Here is a 20855-nt window from a genome sequence, read left to right on the forward strand (position 1 = left end):
TGGAAACAACCTAAACATCAAACTGGAAGAGATTAAGTAAATAAATGATGGTGTAGAATACAATTGAGTCCCCTTACATTACAACTGCTGTACAACTGAGCCTGTTGCTATAGAAAGCTGTTCGTGACACGACATCAAATGACAATGTGTGTTATCCAAGAATACACGTGGTAGTGTGACATCAGTCACACTGAAATATATAAATGTACAAATTATTTATATGATACTATATGACTTAATGGTTGTCTTCGGGGTAAGTAGGACTTGGGGTAGTTTTTTTCTTCTTTTTACTTGTCTATATTTCTGATTTTTTTCTAATAAGCATGTGCTGCTTTGTAATAATGAAAAATAACAACCAAAGTTACTTTTAATTGGAGAAAGCCAAGCACAACTACCCTGGAGTCGGACAGACACTGCAAAGGCGGGAGTAAGAGTGACGAGGGGAGGAGCACTGAGACGAGGCCGGTCTGCTTCCCGCCACCTTCCTCCAGGGCCAGAGCCGTGCTCGTCACCCCCAAACTCACAGAGATGTCAGCTTCTCCAGACCACGCCTCCTCTCGCACATCAGTCAAAGTGCCAGGAGGGAACGGTCACCTCTGTGCAAGTCTCACGTGGGCTGGGGCAGGACGAGGGGACACAGGCCCCGGGGAGCTGCCAGGAGACACGCTGACCAGGTGGCCTCTGTCAGAAGTGGACCCCCAAACACGATGAAACAGGTGTGACATGCACTTGGCAACTTCTGAGAAACAGGACTGTCTCGTGGTGCTTTTAGGCCACAGTGATCCCGCTTTGGGGAAGACAGTGTATTTAATCCAGAACCGAGAGGGAGGAAAAGTTGGCATTTTCTCCTGGAGAAGGTTAACGAGAACGTCCACAACTGAGACCGGAACAGCCTGCTTCAAAGGTGGACACGAGACGGGCGAAGTCCCGTGAGGAACGGCGTCCAGGCACGAGACCTAACGGGGGAGGGAAGGTCTCTTCTCGCAGCATCTGTTGGCAGAACTGGTCGTAATTCAACAGACAATTTTCTCAGCGTTACTCTGAAAGCTTTTGGACGCGTGCTGCTGCTTCGGCTTCTGGCTCCTGTTCCAGCTCTTGCAGCTGCTTTCTGCCCGCAGTGAGAGAGACCCCACTGTGCTGTCCTCCTTCTGCGTTCTGGACGGATTGCTCAGGCTGATGCGGGCGGCTCCCGGTCACTGCCGTAGCTGTGGAAGACAGAGCACTTGTCACGATTGGGCTCTACCGTTCTGTGTTTCCATCATGTCCATTAAGGACAGAAACGAGATACCGAGGGTGGGCTGGGCCGTGGGCAGGACACACAGGAGCCCGGGGAGGGGAGAGGGCAAGGGGATCACAGGGGTGGGAGGGGCGATGGAAGGAAGGGCACTGTCAGAGATGGAAGGATGCCGAAAGGGGGCAGAAGGCGAGGGCAGAGCGCGAGGCCAGCTTGGGCTGGGCGCTCGTACTCCTGCCGCGCCCTCGCCACCACCTGCTTTGCCCATCTGCCTCCCAGGCTCCGCCTTCTGGCCCAGTGGGGGCCATTCCAGCCCCACCTCCCTACCCCCACCAGCCCTCCCCTAAGCCCTGCCAGAAAAGCAAACTCACTTTGCCCCTTCCTGGGCCTGCATGCCTCCAGCTCCAGCTCTCCTCGGGGCTCCTGGTGGCCTGTGAGCAACTCCCTGCCGGCGTCGGTTTCCTCGGCCTCTGGCGTGGTATTGAAATCCGTGCTTCAGAACCTCCTGTCTTCCCATTCTTCAGGACTTTGTCCCTCGACTGGACAAGATCCAGCAGGGGTGGGCAACGCAGGACCAAATCCGAGACACCAGACTGAGAGGGACAGGAAGGGGAAACACGGGCAGTGCTGGGTGATCTGGACCGGCTGGCCACCTCGTTCTAGTTCATGCGTGGACATGTAGACGAGGGAAACCACACCGGATCAGAACTCTAAATTCAGTGTGTGGCAGGGGCGCCAGAGTACTTTTCCTGTGGCACCTGAGACCTTTCCTCGCCACCGAGCTTCACAACACAGGTGCAGGCAGATCTATCTTCCAAAGACTTACAAACCCAGGATGGTTTCATACTCTAAAAATGTGCGAAAACCAACCATAATCCACAAACTGCTCTACTTATTAATTTTTCAGTCTCCATGGAAGCACATCCGGCAGCTCTCTCTGTTGAGATTTCCAGGGTGAGCCTGCCCCCTTCCTATCCTCTCTTCCAAGCAGGAGCTTGCTGGAGTGGTGGCCGGGACAGGGGAGCTTGGGGCCAGCACCCGCACAGGCCAGGAGCTTCCCTTCCTCTTCAGAGCCACCGGACTGTTCGCCAAGCCAAGCTGGGTAAACAAGTGGATAAATGCAACCATGTGCTGTGGCCATGACAGTGACTAGAATGTAGGAATGCATCACTGGGAGCCCCGGTCTTACAGCACATACTCTACACCTGCGGTTCCCGGACTTCGGTGCACATCAGAATCTTTTGGAGACCTTGTTAAAACACAGATTTGGGATTACATCCCCAGGGTTTTTGATTCAGTCGGTCTGGGGTGGAGGCTGACAGTTGGTGTTTCCAACAAGCTCCCAGGTGCTGCTGCTGCAGCTGCTGGTCCAGAAGCTACACCTTGAGACCCCCTGGTCTGCACCGAGAGTGCTCGGCGGACAGCAGCACCCGTCCTCTAACTGGAGCCACCCACAACCCACTTTCACTTCACCCTCTAACCTTGCCCAAAGCAAGGGCAGAGAAAAGACTGCGACACAAAGAAAACTGTTGATAAAAGTATTCATTTTAAGGTTAAGAGTGAGGAGAGCCATCTAATCTACCTAACTAAGCTTCGAGAGGGCAAGCGCCTTGTTGGAAGAAACAATGAAACACAGATCGTTGGCAGCAGAGCCCAAACTAGAAACCCCAGCAGCACTATTCTCGAAATCCTCAATATAGAATCTTAGAAAACCTCCTGATTTTGGCCAACACAGGAGTCATAAGGGCCAAGAGTTTCTGCAATCAGCGAATTTAGGCTTCCCCTTCCCGTCCTCAATGCCAAAGCACTCGTTCCACACCACAGCCATTTCTCAGCAAGGCTACGATGGAAGCAGTTCCTGGTTCTCGCCAAGTTCAACTGCCTAGACCTCAGAGCTGGTTTTCTCAGAAATTCCATGACACATGTGGAGGGTCCCTGGATAACTCCTCCCACGAAGACCCTGTTGCTGAACCACAGAGATGACAGCACACAGGATCTAACTGTTGTGAAGAACATCACTTCCCAAAATGTCACTCTGACTTTCGGCTTGGACCTGTGCCCCCGCTGGTCCCTCTTCCTGGAAAGCTGCTGCCCCCAGTTTTCTCACGTCAGGCTCCTTTTGTCACCCAAGTCTCAGCTTGTCTGTTTCCTCCCCCGGAGTCTCTCCTGGCCATCTACACAAGCAGTTCTCACTCCCTCCTCCTGCCAGCTACACTGCATCTCATCAGCCTCCTCTGTTTTCTCTGTAGCCAGCACTATCTGAAACATTTTATTCATTTGCTTGCTTATAATAACCTGACACTGGGATGTGAGCTCGGAGAGGGCAGGGGCTGTATCTCCCTTGTTCGCCACTGCAGCTCCGGCACCTAGAAGAGTGCGTGGCACACAGCAGCTTCTCCATACAGATTAGCACCTGTTGCGTGAACAACTGAACCTACAGAGGAATGAAAGAACCTAAGACATCAGCAGCATCTTCTTCCAGTGTGGTTCCCAAAGGTGGAATTCAAGATTTTCCTCTCTATTTCTCTCATTTTCAATAGCACAGGCTGGACTCCTTGGGCTTTAACTGGATGTGGCAGGAGAGAAATGTGCCTGAGGCTGGTGTGCTCAGTGACAGGAAAGAGGAGACGGGAAGTTCCAGGGCTGGGGGTGGTGCTGAGTCACTCCGGACTCGGCCTCCTTTCCCACAGGAAGGACCGTGCTGAGTCAGGTCTATCTGGAAACAGGGTTTGGGGGGCACAAGGTGTAGTGGAAGAATGAGACGTTTCAGAGCCATACGACTTGGGTTGGAACCCCAGCAAGTCATTTAAAGCTCTCTGAGCCTCAGTTTCCTCATCTGTAAAATGGAATGGCTGAAAATGCCTGAGGCACAGGGTGTTTGTGAGGATCAAGGAAGTTAGCATATGCGGAAACTCTGTGAACAGTAACAGACTATAACTTGCTATTAAATGATTGTTAATATCAGACCACGTAGTGTCTGGAGGGATCCAAATAGGTGAAATTTCTCAGGGTGTGCATCTCTCCTCGGTCCTGCTCTGCCACCTCCCTCAGTTCTGCCATTAACCCCAAGCCCCAGGCTGCTGTGCGGAAACCCCAGCCCCACGGCAGCAGCCCTCGGGTGCTGGCACTGGCTCCCCGAGCACCGAGCACCGGTGAAGCTGTCAGTGGCACCGTGGCCAGTGGCAACAGCCACAGGCAGTGCAACCAGCAGGAAGCCCAGGAGAGGCCACTGTGAGAGGCCGCAGAGAGGCGCAGGGTCCTTGTGAGTGGCACTGAACTAGGGCAAGCAGTGGGAAACAACTGGGAGCCCTCCACTTGCGGCCAAAATGCTCTGGATAACACAAAGTCCCAGAGACAGGAGCGTCAGGGCAGCCAGGTTCCCTCTTATCACCAGGCCTGGCATCTTCAGCCCCTCCAGGCGGGGACAACACTTCCCAAAGGCTCTATGCTCCCTTCTTCCCCCCAGGTCTCCTTTCCTGACCTTAGTGGGCTGCATGACCAATGTCCCGTTGACCACAATTTAATGTTCTAGACAATGAGGCTCTTGGCCTTAAGGTGTCCTCAGGTTACAGAAGTCACCTCCTCTGGCCCTGTCACTCCCAAACTGTTCCTACTCTTCCTTGAGTGATAACCTTAATGACAAGTCTCATGCAAAGAGTAACTTCCTATCCTTTCTAGCGAGAGTTCAATTCACTACAGCAACTGGCTCCTGACCACAGAGGGCCGAGCAGTTTCCATGCAGAACTGTGTGCTCCACCGTCCTTGGGAGCGCGAGACCCACAGACAGTTGCTGTCACTGAGCAGCACATGGTCTGGTTGGGGCCCAGAATCATCACCACCACCACGACTGCTGTTTTGGAGTTCACTGCCAGGAAAGAACCCACGGGGCGGCATGCGGGGAGTAAAGGGAGGGGCGGGATGGGGTCACCTTTGGTGGCTGAGCTCTCTGCTGAAACGCTGTGCTTCCTGGGGGACCTGGATCCTGGGTGAGTTTTTCGATTTCTGGCACAGTTGCCACGACACAACAGGGGCTGGTCACCACCTGAACCGGGAAGGTTTCTGGGAGGCGTCACACATGGAGGGGCTTAAAGAATGGAAGTATTTCAACATGTAGAAAGGGAGAGGAAGGGAGTCCTAGGCTGAGGGGAGTGAATAAGGAAAAGGAAGAGTGAAGGGTTTCCCCAGAAGTGGGGTGTGGAAGGGACGTGCCCGCAGCTTTAGCTTGGTGGGGTCTGGGGTACCTGTGAACTCTCCAAGGTGAATCTGCCCGAAGCCACCCCGGGCCTCCACCTGCCACCCCGCAGCAGCTGGCTCTGGGCTGAGGAGGCCAGCTGGGGAGACACCTGCCGGTGGATGATCATGAACGTGTGAGCATGTCACGGGGGCAGAGCAGAGGAGCTCACACGTCCAGGACCACTGGCTTTCAAGGGATGAGGAGAGAAAGGCACCAGAGAGGCAGGGGAAGGATCAGGAAACCATGGGGCCTGTTCAGCCTGTCCACCCACCAGGCTGTACCCAGGGCCACCTATTGTCCTCGAGAGTGGAGACAGACTTGCCTCGTCATCTCTCTGTGTCTCTTTCTCTCTCTCTCTCTCTCTCTCTCTCTCTCTCCCCCTGGGTTCTGGGCTGGGGCCGGGAAGAACAGCAGGACTCTGTCACTTTGGGCAGATCTTGACAGATGGGGCCAGGACCTGCACGCAGGGCCACCCAGCAGGCGCTGGGGAGGGACGGTAAGGGGTGGGCTGCAGAGCGGGGCTGGGTCTGACGGGCCCAGGTGTCTGGTTCAGGTCGGGCCGGGTTAGCAACGGAGCATCCCACTGAGGACAGAAGAGCCCGACTTCCCCCTCTGCTGGGACTCACCTCCCCCATCCACGGACTCCTCTGGGCTCTGTGCCTGCCGACCCCTCTGTCTGCGCACCTCACGGCTCCCTCTTGGCATGTCCTCACTGCACTTTCAAAACCCGGCTCCAAGCTCGCCTTCTTCCTGAAGTCCCTGACTCTTCAAGTCAAAAATCAGTCTTTTCCTCTCCCATGCTCCCAAAGTACACAATTCTCACAGCACTTTTCACAGACTAAAATTACGTATGGCTCCCTCTCTCCCACTGGACCGTAAAACTCCTCAGATTAGGGGCTGCCTCAGGGGTCTCAAATTCACATGCTCACAGGGCAGGCAGGTAACGTAAACAGGTGACGCGGCTCATCTACGGGACGTGAGTGGTAACTGTCTTGCTGTTGGCCAGACAGCAGGGGTCACAGAGCTGTGGGGAACCAGATGCCTCTCTGTGTGCCTCATCTAAATGGCGCGGGTGACTGTGGGGAGACCACTGCCATGTGGGAACACGGGCCTGTCCTGCCAGACTCCAGATTTTCAGGGAGAAGCCAGGTACCCGCATTCTCATGCGAAAGCACCCCATCTTTATGTATCAGCAGCAAATTCAAATCTAAGACACAATGTGTGAGCCAAATAAAATGCACCCGCAGCCAGATGCGATAAAAGCGTGTTGACTAAAAAGCAGATGAACGAATGAATGAATAGAAAAGAAGGAGCAGATGGGCGGAAGAGGGGGAACCGGATGGATGCCCAAGTGTCAAGACGGGCTGGGCACGCTCAAGGTGACCCCGCTGCCAAGCTGTCAGTGTGAACATCGGCGTGGTCTCGCTCGTCGGCTAAGGGGAGGATAAAAGCCCGTGGCTCTGTGAACTCAGGGTCAGCAACCGGCTTCTCCAAAGCATTGTAATCAGAAGCCCTTGCTGCAGCCAAAACACGGATGCTGGGGCCAGTGGGTGTGCACACGCTCCACGTGCACGAGGTTGCAGACGCTGGGGCTCAGTGAGCCGCAGTCCACACTCCCTCCAAGCCCACCTTACGCCTCGTGTTACAGACGTGTTGAGGGAGGAAGGAAGAGATCATTTATAGCAATGTGGGAGGCACAAGGGGGAAAAGAAAGGAGTCATCTGGCCAGAATTCTCCCCATCTCTAGCCAGAAACTCCCTCTCTGTTGCCTTGTTGACCGCTCCGAAGCCCTGGGGAGGGCAGGAGCGAGCCTGGCGTGGGACTGACCCCCAGCCTCCAGGAGCACTGCTCGGAGGGAGCGGTGGACCAGCGGCCCATGTGGAATGCCTGGGGTTGCAAAAGAAAAGTTATTTCAGGTTCAACTGAGTTATAATTTATTTTTCTAACTGATCATTACTGCTGTCGGCTCTATAAATAACCACCTAGGGAGTCTGCTTTTCTGCTCCCAAATCCTCAAAAAGCACTGCCAGGTTCTCTGTGGTTTCTGGCCTGCCAAGCACACAGCACATTTCTTTTCTGTGCAGCCCTTCAGGGAATCCTTCTGCAGTGCATGCCAAGGAATCTGCTGAGTTCTGCCCAACTCAGTCCTCCCCTTCTTGATCCAGTTCCTCTCCTCCACACCGGCCACCGGGCCCTCCTCCCCGACTCCACAAGAGGCCCCGCTCCCTGGACACAGGTGGTTCCCAAGCCAAGGTCCTGGCTTCTCTGTGTTTACCCTGCTTCCATCCAACTGCAACCCTCCGTGCTCAGAAGACAAGAGTTATTTGTACTGCGGAAATCCAGCCGCAGCATCATCTGAGGTCAGGCCTGGGAAGAAAAGAGGGTTGGCCTGATGGTATCACCGGTAAAATACCGAGGGTCACTACAGCCCCAGGAAGGACGGCTGTGGTTTACGTGAAATCAATTTAAGTGACTTAAGGAAGAATATATTTAAGTACCTCTCTGTTTAATCAAGTACAGAAAAAAAAAAAACTCACATTCTTGATGGTGTTCTGAAGGATGTATGCTTAGGTCCTTTCTCAGTGACATGGGGTCTTCTCTTTAAACCGAGAAACTAGGAGGGAATGGATATTCAGGAAGACCCACTACACACCACGCACTGATTCGTTTCATTTTCACAACAGGACGCCTACAAGGTATGATCCTTGTGCCCATTTTGTAGATGAGGGACCTGAGCAAGGGACTTGCTCAAAGTCACGCGGAAAGAAAGAGGTAAGAGTGACATTCAAGCCCAGCGTCTCTCCTCTCCTACCCTGTACTGCCTCTAGCTGGAAGACGGGAGTTTAAGGCTATGTTTATTTTTCTACTTTTCAGATTAATTTTGCAGCTCGGAAAGCAAGGCCAACTTGAATATTTAACCACAGTTCATTAACAGCCATACTTGAACCTTTTTGGAGTGAACCTCCCCGACTAGTTAACTGTGCGACCTCAACCATTCTCTCTCTCACCATTTACTAGGACAGGGACCACAGGGGCTATTTTAGACCATAGTAAAGGTCTAAAAATGAGAGTTTATGTATTTTTGGATAGTTTTTAAAATGATAGTCACACTATTAGCAAAATAATGAAAAATGTAAGTTTTACCAATTAGTCAACCGTCTGAGGCAGGTGAGGGACCTCCAGAGGCTTCCACGGCACTCTGCTCACTCTGTGGCCGCACCTTCTACACCAAATTGGAAAGGCCTGTCCACCTGTGTCTCCTCCTAGGAAGTGATCCCAAGGTTTCCTGGTCATACACCCTAGCGGTAAATATTTGAGTATACCCACCTATGTGTATATTTATAAATTATATTCATATCCTGTCACCCACAAAAATAGAAAAAAGGGATGATGCGTATGGGTCTATCTACCTATGTATCTGTCTACTTATCCATCATATTTTCTTCCTGCCCCACATGGATCATCTCCCCTTCCATGGCCTCCAACATGCACGTCCCACTTTGGAGACCACGGTCCTAAGCGATGTGTTCGTCATCCTTCATTTATTCATTTTCCTCCATCTCCAGTAGCACTGCCCTGGGTAGGGCACTGTGCTAGGCCTGGGGACACTCGGGGAACAAGTTGGACAAGGATCATGTTTTCCATGGCGCTTACAATCCAGTGGGGGAAACGATGTCAGATAACATCACATAGTGGTAATGGCCACGAAGAAAATAAAACAAGGGGTGATGTGACAGAAAGTGAATGGAGAGTGACTGTAGGGGTAAGAAGGAAGTCACACTGGACCAGCAGATGTCCTCAGTGACCCGCATGAGGAGGAGGCTGTCATGCAAAAGTCTAGTGGCAGAGTGAGTGTCTGGGCAGAGACAGTGTCCAGTGCAAAGGTCCTGAGGCAGGAAGGAAGGCCAGTGTGGCTGGACTGTAACACTGGTTAGGAGGAGAGCCTGGAGAGGTTGGGAGCTCAGGCTGCGGAGTCCCTGCTGGAGATGAATCCTGGCCCCATTGCTTACTAGCTGAGTGACCTTGGGGATTAATGACACACGCTGTCCAGGGTTATTAAAGGAGTTATGCAAAGGACTAAAAAAGGACATAATGAAACATCAACATCAGTTAGAAAAATGCCCAGCACACAGTTGACATCAATAAATATTCACAGCAGCCCTTGGTGTCTGTTTGCTTATCATTAGTCTCCTCCATGGCATGGAGCTCGTGCAAGCCAGGCCTGGCCAGTTTTCTACCCTGGGAAACCAGAGTGGTTGGCACTGTGCCCAGCCTATAGGAAGAACTCAGTGAAAATTTGGTAAATAAATGGGTTTTAAAAATCGGTAACGGCTACAGAAAATCAGAGTTTGGCTAAATATAAAAGACAGATTTTTTTAAACCAGATTTTTTTCTAATTATAAAAGTAATGTCATGTATATTCTGGGAGTCTTCAATATTTTAACAAAAATGGAGTCATAGTCTACAGACCACTTAGTACATATTTTCCCTTTCATGTGTCTGTTAGGAAAGGCAAGAGGGCACAGTCCCCCACTGGCCACTCAAAAAATAGGGGTAAGGCCATCTCCTCAAACCTTCGTCTACACTGAGGGCTAACCTTTTAGACAATCGTTGCCAACTTGTTAAGGGAAAGAACAGCATCTCATTGTTCTAATCTGCCTTTCTTTAATTACCAGGGATGTCGAACAGTTTTTCATTTGTCTTGCTTCTCTTGTGAATTGTCTGTTCATGTTTAAAGGAAGCCCATTTTCATAATTAGATGCAGCAGAAGAGGTGGCCTCACCGTGAACTCCCTCCCCCAGGGAAGGGTCACGCAGGCACGGGCGGTCGCCCACCCGGGAACCGGCCATCTCTTCACCTTGTGGACAGCCGAGCTGGATGAGCTCTGTGGTCCTTTCTTCCCCTGGGATTGTCTGACTCTGGTCCACACCAGCAAAGGCGGTAAGCAAACCCCACAGAAAAGCATCCCTGCAGATCAGTAGCTGGGTTCTGGAGATGCTCCAGTGTCAGGAGCCCCCCATGTTCTTCCAAGGTGGGTTTGATGCCTAAACATGTCTCAGGAGCCTCTGCATGAGGACACCCCAGTTATATCAGAAAGAAAAGTCAAATCGACACGGCATGCCTCTAGTACATAGGACATGCCACAGTGGGGAATTTCTTAAATCTCCCCCTTGACGAGATGGAAAACATTCCAGGGCCACAGACCAAATCCTGTTACAAAAAATACCTTCACAGTCAAAGCCAGTGCAGCACAAAGGCTTCCAAGGTGTGGCCGGTGGCCTGTTTACCTCAAGCCATATTTGTATAACTTTCCTTCTTGCTTTGCATTTGGCTTTGGGACAGTAATTTGACATATAACACCCTCCTTCCCCGCTTCTCCCACAAGTGTTTACATAGAAATGTTCTCCTGAGCTGGTCAAAACCCTGCTAGGACTTGGAGAATTCCACTGTGTTTGCAGTAAGCAGATACCTGGACTCAGATTTGCTAGTTGTCTGCTCTCAGAGAATAAACTGTTCTTGGATTAGAAATGGGCCTGAATATATCTGACTCCCTCCTTTCGCAAAAATTGTGCAGTGTTTTCAGAGGACAGTCTACATTGTCACTAAGGGGATTTTTCCCCTAAAATCTCTACCGTTTCCACCGTTGCAGTGGGAGTTCCCTGCTGGGTTCAGCTCCCACAGGCATAATGCCAGCTCGAAACGGACGCTCACGTCTCTTAAATTACCCTGCTCAGGAAGGAGTCACGCGGCGGGTAAGGATCCTGGCTAATCTTGCTGGGGGCGCACCGAAGCTCACAGACCTGAAAGCAGCAGAGAGGTCAAGTTGGCAGCCAAAATAAAGCAAAAAGAAGGACATCTTCCAGGAGGGAGGTGGAATCAGACTGAGGCACAGTCAGGACCAGGTTCTTGGCAACATGAGTAAAACCTCAAACTCAGAGGGAGAGAGGCCTTATTGCCAGCACCTTGGCACACTCCAGGCAAGGCATGGTGGTGGAGGGACCTGTGTGCTGTGCGGAGCCTGTAGCCCTGCCAGTGTCCCTCAGAATGGCTGAGGACCCCACAGAAAACTCATATGCCATCCTCAATCTGGGGACCATGTTATAGCTGAACATACCCAGTCCCTTTGTAGCTCGTCTGAGAAGTCCACTCCAGTCCCTCCAAAAGAACTCACGGAGGCCTGTGAGCAGATTGCACTGGCCCAAGCACTGGGGCTATAAAAAAGAAATGCAAGACCTAGTCGCTCTGCTCTAAGGGCGTATGGTTTAACCAAGGAGACGTCACTCACCATGGTAGCCGGCGGTACAGTAAGTCAAGACAAAAAGATTCCAGCAGCGAGTTCCACTAGGGGTCCAAGAGGGCAGCTGGCATACTCAGGACAGGTACGCTGATCTTTATGAAAAAATGGGTGAGTTCAACCACGAATGGTGGGGAAAATTTAGGCAGGTGGCTAAGATGTGGGCTGGCCTCTGGGGACGAGGGGAAACTGAGAGCAGCATGAGAAAGGCTCCGAGTCCGGCACATTTTTGCCTTCATTCCTGGTCTGGGAGGAAGATTTGTGTAAGGGAGGCAGAGACGAGAACATTGATAGGGAGTACGGAGGCCAGATTTCGGAGAGGTCTGAATCCCACACAGAGAAGCTTGGGCTTTTTCCAGTAAGCAGCAGGGAGCAGTTGGAGACTTGTGAACAGCAGATTAACATAATTAAAGAAAAATCTTAAAGACTTTAGCTTTATGTGGGGATGCAGACTAGATTGGAGGTGATGAGCACATCAGAAAGCTTTTATAACAGCCCAGGCTAGCAGTGATAGGGGCGGGACCGAGGCGTTGGCAATAGGAGAGAAAGAAAGATCTGGAAGACATCATAAAGCAAATACCTAAAGGGCCTGGAAATGAATTTGGTAAGGGGGATTAAGGATGGGTCAGAGGTAATTCTGAATCTTGAAACTTGGTGGCCTCAAGGTTGAGGTGGCATCGTCAGATGTAAAGACACAGGTTGGAGTGAAGAGGTAAGAAGTGATGAGCCTGGACTTGGATGGTTAGAGCAGTTTTATAAGAACTTAAAAAGGCCAAAACACCCAAGGGGCAGGCATCAACTGGACGCACGAGGCCACAGACCGATGCTTCCTCATTGCTGTTCAAAGGAGACTTAACAACCTTGCAGAAGTTTCCCCAACATCAGTGAATTGGCTGCCTGTCCAAACGAATAGCGGTCAGCGTCAGCTCCGTACTCCCCTCTGCCTCTCTTGCTCTTGGGGCTCCCCTAACAGTTTCTCAAACCACAGGTTAAGAGCAGCCATGAGAACAGGGATGAAAATGCTCAGCGATCCAGAATTCTAATCCTTTCCTCTGCTGAAATACTGTAGGACTTAATTATTTTCACACTTACGCACATGCTGCCACGTGTAAGTTCAATGTGTAAGTACTGAGTCCCTGCTTTCTTTTCCCTTCTCTCTTTCCCTCTCCTTTCCTATCTCCTCCTCCTCCTCCTCCTCCTCCTCTTCCTCCTCCTCCTCCTCTTTCATCCCCTCCAGATCACTGCTAGGAGCCTGGCAGCATTATCTTTCTCTGTCCCATTTCTGCACAGTTCTCAACATTTCCCATCCCCCTCAGCTTGCTTCCTATTTCTTTAGAAAGGCTGGAGTCTAGGAGACGGCTGCAGATGCAGCAGGACAGAGGACCGCAGACTGCAACGAAGACAGGCAGCTGGCCGTGCAAAGAGCACTGAAGGGTAGGTTGGAAACTTAGGTTTTAGGAGTCAGGCAAGGGAATCAGATAAAGATCCTTGGAGACAAGGGGATCTCATCACTACCCAGCTTTGCTGACATAGAGACAAGTTTTCTCCCTCCACAGATACAGATGGAAGACAAGCAGCTCCCTTTCAGAGCGGCAGCCCCCAGTGCAGTGCTCACAGCTGCAGTTACTCTGAATGACAGCGGGAGGTTTGTAAACAATGAATGCAAAAAAAAAAGAAAAAGAAAAAGAAAAAAAAAAACCAATGCTCAAGGTAAAATGGACACGAACAGTCTGAAATGCACACCTCCTCCAGTTCCTAGAAGATAAAGATGAGTCAAACAGAAGTTGAATTTCACAGCCGTCCCGCCTCCACTGTCACACACATTCCCAGACGCAGAAATCGTCTGTGCACATGTCACCGGCATCTACAGCTGCCAGCTCCTGCCGCCTCGCAAGGTAAGCTGGAGGGTCAGATCTGGTTCTGCTGGGGAGCTGAAAGGAAACTGGGCAAGGTGGGGATGATCCCAGTGACCCGTGGGCAGGTGAGCGTAGTGGAAAGGCAGAGAGAGCTGGTAAGAGGAGGGCAGGGGTTAGCATGGCTCGGAAGAGGGGAGCCAAGGATCATCCAATCTGTACGGCCTAGAATCTGCAGTGATTTCTGGTTTCCTAGACAACCCTGCCTAAACTAGGTAGAAGTCTGACTTCCATTTCAAAAACAATACAGGCTCTGGGAATGGGACAAAAGGAAGACAGGCAAGGGGAGGTGATGCCACGTGCCATTTCAGGGAATGGGGACAAACGGAAACAAAAGTCTTCCCAAACAGAAACTGAAATCCCATTAGGCTCTGTGCTTCCAGTAACGCTGCATCTGTAGCCAAGAGAAGGATTCTGATTCTGGTTGGCCGAAGGAGGTGTGGGTTGCACAGGTGTGTGTTTGTCAGACCTGATCTACTGGTACACTTAAGATCTGGGCATTTCACTGTATGTAAACTAGACCCCAGTAATTCTGGCTCTCCCAATTAATTGGTCGTGTGACCTCAGATAAATCATTTAACTTTTTGTAGTCCACAGTTTCTCGTCTGTCAAGCTGAAACTAAGAAGCTGCCCTCTAAATTTCTCACTGGCTCTAAAATTTCCAGTTGTGAGAGCTGATTATAGCAAGAAACAAGCAGATACATCCAGATTACGAAGGGCCACAACCTTTGACAGAAGCTGAGAAGAATATCTGAATGGAATACGTCATCTGCAGAAAATTTCCCCCAAATCACCCATCCTGGAACCAGACGTGGAGAGAGGTAAAAATACCAACCCCAGCATGGAAAGGAAGCGTCAAACCGACACCAGCTTTGCAGTTTCCACTCTGCGTCTACTTTCTCCTCTGGGTTCTCTAAACTCTTCCGCTCAAGATCCCCCAGTGGCCTCAGGATTGAGGCAGGCAGTTTCCTTCCCTTCCTTCCAAGCTCCCTTTGGGTTAGCAGCACCCTGGCCAGGTGGCAGGAGCAGGGCTCTTTGTGGGAGGGGAGAAGGAGAAGCGAGAAACAGTTTGCACTTGGGTGTGTACAGCGCGCAGAGGGAGGTGAAGAGTCACAGAGACTTAGAGGATGTCAGAGCCATGCAACCATCTCCCCAGCCCACTTGTTACGGATAAGAAAACGAAGACCCAGAAAACTAGTGTGACTTCTCGCCGTTTCTAGGCTCCCAAAAGAACAGCCTCAGGTTGGTCCTCTCACATAGAGATGCTCCTGGCTGCTCCACAGATAGGTTTCTCACGGGGGACGTTCAGACGGAGGGACAGGCATGAAACATGTGCAGGTGGACCACCTGCTTCTCTTCTAGAGGGCCTTTGAGACACCAGGAGAACCTGCAGAAATGCGGAATGAAGCAATGGCTTCTGCCGGGATGGAAAGGGACTCACGGAAGATGTCCTGACAGCATCGCAGCCGCGTGGTAGCTGGGCCACGGGAAGACTCCGGAGAAGAAAGACTATCAAAGGAGCATCAGGTCCAGATTGCAAATTGACTTAGCAGCGAACACAGGCACAAAGACAGAGCAACTCACTCTAATCCGAAGGGCTCATGCTTCGGTGCTGGCTGCCTCCGACTCCCGCCCTTCCCAGACAGTTCGCCAGTGTCTCGATAAGCAGATTCCCTTCGCAGAGCCACTCCACCGGGTTCCCAGAGAAGTCTTGCAGAGGTTAGTGGGAGCACTGTGCTTCCTGCCAGCTTTTGAGCTGGGGCAGTTAAATGGCAAAAGGGAAGGGACTTGTCACAAAGTGCACAAACTATCCCATTATTGGACTTGACCCCGTTAGAGGCTAACTTAAGCATCTTTTCAATGTAAATCTGTGGATCATTTTTTTAATCCACTGTCCCCTTGGTATCCAGTGAAATTAAGGCTCTTGCTCAGACCCTTGAAGCCATATTTTAGTCAGAGCCCTAACAGCACCTGGGGTTCAACAAGATGAGGGGCAGTAAGGAATCAGAACTACGGGAACAGCGAGGAGATCTGGCCCTATTGAGAGGGGCCACCAATAAGCGAGTCCCGCCTTGCAGCCTCCTGTTGAATGCCCTTTGCCAGCGCTGGCAGAGGTGGTCGGGGAAGCTGGGGCTGGACCTCCAGACCTGAGGCCTCACAGAAGCACAGCCGCCCCCGCTATCCGGCCCCTGCCCTCAGAGGATGCTCTGTGGAGTTGCACATCCCAAACTGCAGGAGCGATGAGAGGCTGGCGCTGCTCTCTGGGCTTGGGATTACCCCGTCTCCTCCAATTGTCTTTAACGAAGGGCAATTCGGGGTGCTGGGTGCCCTGTTAGGAGCACTTTGGGGAAACTGGATATACTCTACAGAGTTGAGAATTATTCTAAAGCAAAGTAAGAAATGACTATGAAACTCTAGTTTTGAATTCAGTCTGTGAATTACAAGGTAGGCGTAGAATTGGGTTTAATTAATTGTCAGGACCTTACACTTGCTATGTTTAACTTAAGAAAAAGTGTTGAGTTAAATTTACAGCTACAGCAAGAAGGATGAGGAGGAGCAACAGCTTTAACTAGGGGCTAAGACCAAGGTTAATGCCATTTGTTCATTCCATGTAGCTTCAGGATTTAGCAAAAAACAAACAAACCAAAACAACAACAACGAAAAACCCCACACATGTCATGGAGCTTTGAGCTCACAAACAGGCCCAAAAGAGTTGACAAGTAAACCAACAAGGCTCTTATGGTAGAAGAGAGCATTGAGCATCAAAATCCAAGGCGCCTTCTCTCCCCACTACTATGACTGCAGCTGCCAAATCAGCCCTGCTGTCCGTCAGCGAGACAGAGATGGGTTGCTGTCCAGGTGGACCCAACTCCTCCACGCCAGGCAGATCCAAACCTGACTCTCTAGGAATCTTCAGCACCATTTACGACAGCAGTCGTCAGAGTCAGGGGTGCTGATGTCCTCGACGGAGAGAGTGGGGGTGGACACATTCACAGGGAAGGGGCCAGGCCCCAGCCCCTCTGTGCAAGCCACTGTTCCTTGGAGGCTGGTCCCAGGGATGGGGCTTCGTGGTGGAAACCACAGCTGCCACTGGACCAGTGACCCTTCAGAGCCAAAGACCCTCCCTTCTCCAGCCAGAGCTGGAAGGCAAAGAGGTTGGGCTGACCTGCAGCTCAGGGTCAGCACCAGGCCAGGCTGCCGCCTGCCCCGACTCCTGGGCCTCTCTGGAGTGTGACCTGCTTTCCAGGGCAGGCTACTTGCCAAGGATGACAGTGCACTTGGCTGCTCCCTGCAGTTTCACTGGGTCTGGACTCAGAACCAGCCTGGCTTGCCTGGAGCAGAAGGTCAGGTAGGTTCAAGCAGGTATCCCCTGTCCATTACCACTTCCTGTCCTTTCTCTTCCTGGCTACCTTTCCTTCTCCAAATTGGCCTTCTCTTGGCTGAGTTTCTCTCTGCCCTTGGCTGCCCACTGGTGTGCTGGGTGTTCCCCTAATGAAACACTCAAAGGAGCACAAGGCTGGTCTCTTCCCCCAGCAAATCACCCCGGTGCAGGCAGCAGCTCCAGAGCACAGGGAGTTCTGGCATGCCACATGTCATCTGCAGATCACTGAAAACGCTGGACAAGACTCTAATGTCCCAGCTCACCACATACGTCCTCACTTAAACCTTGACTGTGTCTCAGGGGCATTCGATGTCAGATACTCATGACAGCAAGAGGAACTTCTGAGTATTGCAGGCACCACAGGCAAAATCATCTTCTTTAAAGTTTATAAAATATAATATGCTGTCACCCTCCAGCATCCTTACCACGACCCTGATAGAGACCCAGGGCCAGTCTTCCCAATTATCATTCATTCATTCAGTGGTTGTTGGGCACTTGCCCTCTTAGAGAGGGAACATTCCAGCAGGGACTCCGGGGAGAGCGTCATTCTGCAGTGGGCATTATGGCCCCAGGCCAGCCTTTGAGACCCAGTGTCCAAGCCCAGTCTTGCAGGAATGGCATGAGGTAGGGTGTGTGGGGCTTCTTTGTCCTGGCCCTGCATTCTTTCTCCCAAGCCATCATCTTCCTACCCCAAGGGTCAGCAAGCTTTTTCCATAAAGGGCCACAGAGTCAATATTTTAGGCTTGGCAGGGTTACAGGCCATCTCTGTTGCATATGCTTCTTTGATTTTTTTTTAAAAGCTCTTTAAAAATATAGGAACAATTCTTAGCTTGAGGGGGTATATAAACACAGGTGGTAGGTGAATGTGGCTTGTGGGCAGGCTGCAGTTTGCAAACCCCAGCCTACAGGAAGGAGCTGCAATGTCTTGTGTTGGTCCCCTCCAAACAGCTCATCTCCACCTTCCCTCCCTGACCTGACCCCTCTAGACCCTCCACATGCCCAAGGACTCCCTGACACCACTCCAGCTGCACTGGGTACCTGTGCCCGGCATCAGGCTGGCCTCTCTGCTGCATGCATTTCATCAAGAAAACATGCTGTGCAGATCAGCAGTTATTCTGTCTCCCTTGTGCATAACCTTGAGAAGCACAAGGCCCTCCCTGCTGGCTCCACCCTGCACAGTGAGGTCTTACCTGCCCAAACTCATGCAACCCTGTCCTCCCATCTCCCTGCTAGGGGGTGCCAACTGGTAATGGCTCAACTGGGCTCTTACTCCTATACCTCCTGTGCAGGTTCAAGGCAGGTAGACCAAGGGTATGGCAAATCCTGTCAGTCCTATTTGAAAGTAGAGCCAGGATCCAATCACTTCCCATCCCTCCACTGCTGTCACCAAGACCACGCCTATTCTCCCCTGGACCATGGCCACAGTCTCCCATCTGGACTCTCCACTTCCCAAAAGTCCCCACATGCTTCCCATCTCACTCAGAATAAAAGCCAATGTTTCTGAGCAATGAAAACAACCCCTCATCGTCCTCAAGGTTCTTATATTGGCCTTAAATGAACAATTAAAAAAACAAAACTGACAGCTAACTCATAATGACTGTGCACAGTAATTGATCAAAAAATAGTAATTTTCCTCCTTTTGTAAGTGAGGAAGAAAAAGTTCAGAATGCCGAATGATTTTCCTGAGGTCTGAGAACATGCTCTATAGCAAAGGTGGGATTCGAACCAATGGTTTCTGCTGGTGTATTTTTTTTCCTAGTATCCAGCCTCCCTCCTGTTCATGTTCCATACTCTAAACCCTGCTTATTGTCAGTAGAATAAATGCAAGTGATGGCTCTCCCATCAACCTGCTTGTTAAAAACTTTGCTGAGTCCATGAGTCCATGCTGGACTAATGTTCACTACTAAAGACAACACCCTTAAGGGGGTCACCCCACCACCTGGAGAAATCTGAGTGTCACAAGTGAGGGATCAAAAGGCTAAGAGAGGCTGGGTGCGATGGCTCATGCCTGTAATCCTAGCACTCTGGGAGGCCAAGGCAGGAGGATCATTCAAGGTCAGGAGTATGAGACCAGCCTGAGCAAGAGCGAGACCCCGTCTCTACCAAAAATAGAAAGAAATTATCTGGACAACTAAAAATATATATAGAGAAAAATTAGCCGGGCATGGTGGTGCATGCCTGTAGTCCCAGCTACTTGGGAGGCTGAGGCAGGAGGATTGCTTGAGCTCAGGAGTTTGAGCTTGCTGTGAGCTAGGCTGACGCCACGGCACTCTAGCCTGGGCAACAGAGTGAGACTCTGTCTCCAAAAAAAAAAGCTAAGAGAATTCACCTGCCCTGGTTGCTAATTTTACCTAAGAGACACAGACTGAAGGAACTGCCTTGCTTCACCAAGAGAGGAACAGAAACCATGCTCGGTGTGAGTGAGCCCACACCATGGAGGCCCAAGACCAGTACCCACTAGGGGTACGGCAGAGCCTGAGGAAGCCACACCTGAGCACTGACGCCAAGGATGACAGTGCAACAAAGACTGATGAAGTCCACGTGGGACACCAAAGTGCAAAATCCACATTCAACCAAATGTTTCCATATATAACTGATCGTTCTTTCCACCCATGAACATTTTTCTTTAAGGAGTACATGGTATGCCATAATCCTACCTATAAAGTAAATTTTTGAAAAAGACAAAAACAAAACCAAAAGGATACAAGGAAACTCTTGCAGGTGATGGATATGTTTATTACCTTGACTGTGGTGATGGTATCATGGGTGTATGCATATGTCCAACTCATTAAATTGTACACATTAAATATGTACAGCTTTTTGTATATCAATTATACCTCAATAAAGTTGAAAAAATAAGGTAAATTTTTGGATGAGAAGCTTCTCCCATTAGCATTCACCATGAGGTGAAAATGTGTTCTTCTTGGAGAAAACAAATTGGTCCCAGACATTATGAAAATGTAAATTATTAAAGAACAAACATTTTAAGTAGCACATTTAGAGGACAAACAACGAAGACACGGCCTAAACCGGGGGTGGGGGGTGGGGAACCTTTTCATGTTGGAAGGCCACATTCATTTAGCTGTAACAAAATAATGCCACATTCAAAAACCTTAAATTAGATATACTAAAAAATGTACATTATTTTGTAAAAATCCAACTACTATGTACTTAATAATTTCAAAAAATGAAAACTATTTATCTATTTTAAAGTTAACTAACCTTTTAATGACTTTGCTGTGTCTAGTTTTTGTTGGAAAGCATTTGAATGTTTGGTTGCAGCATGGAGATCCATAGTTTCAGTTGATCCTCTAGATGGTATCAGTCATTAGTGATCTTTAGGGCATCTTGATTTGAGTTAGGTAGGAGAATGTAGATTCGCAGCAGTAAGTGAAAAGCAAGAAAGCATATTTTGGGTATGTTGCTGAAGGTGTGGGTATTCTACTGTATTTTTTTTGTATTTCAATTGGATCTTTTTCTTGGCATCAAACAATGACTTTAAAATGTCATCTACTGAGAGCTCAATCAATTCCATCTGTAGTTCTTTAGGTGCCTTGGTGGTATCAACTAGGTGAGGGTGAAATGCTAATTTGAGTGTGATGTCATGATACTCAAAGTCAGTGAACCTTTCATTGTTTTCTCCAATTAATAGTTCTATAACAGCTATGTATTCTTCAAATGATTTCCCTATATCATCCTGCTCGTTGATGACCTTTGCTAACGGTAGAAAATGTTCATCCAAAATTTCCTTTTGAAGAAGTGTTTTGAAAAAAGGCAGCTTTTTCCAAAATGCTTGG

General features: G+C 50.2%; 1 long non-coding RNA gene across 1 annotated transcript in view; it reads right to left on the reverse strand.

Annotated features, from left to right (window-relative positions):
• Positions 1–317: 317 nt before the first annotated feature.
• LOC138389429 (uncharacterized) overlaps positions 318–20855 on the reverse strand; it is a 61989-nt gene continuing 41451 nt past the window's right edge. The window contains exons 2-3 of the long non-coding RNA XR_011234500.1: positions 1606–1827; positions 318–1205 (exon numbers count right to left, since the gene is read on the reverse strand). This is a non-coding gene — a long non-coding RNA (uncharacterized lncRNA). The remainder of the gene's footprint in view (positions 1206–1605; positions 1828–20855) is intronic.

Source organism: Eulemur rufifrons, chromosome 8 (genome assembly GCF_041146395.1).
Source record: "Eulemur rufifrons isolate Redbay chromosome 8, OSU_ERuf_1, whole genome shotgun sequence".
Lineage (NCBI taxonomy): Eukaryota > Metazoa > Chordata > Mammalia > Primates > Lemuridae > Eulemur > Eulemur rufifrons.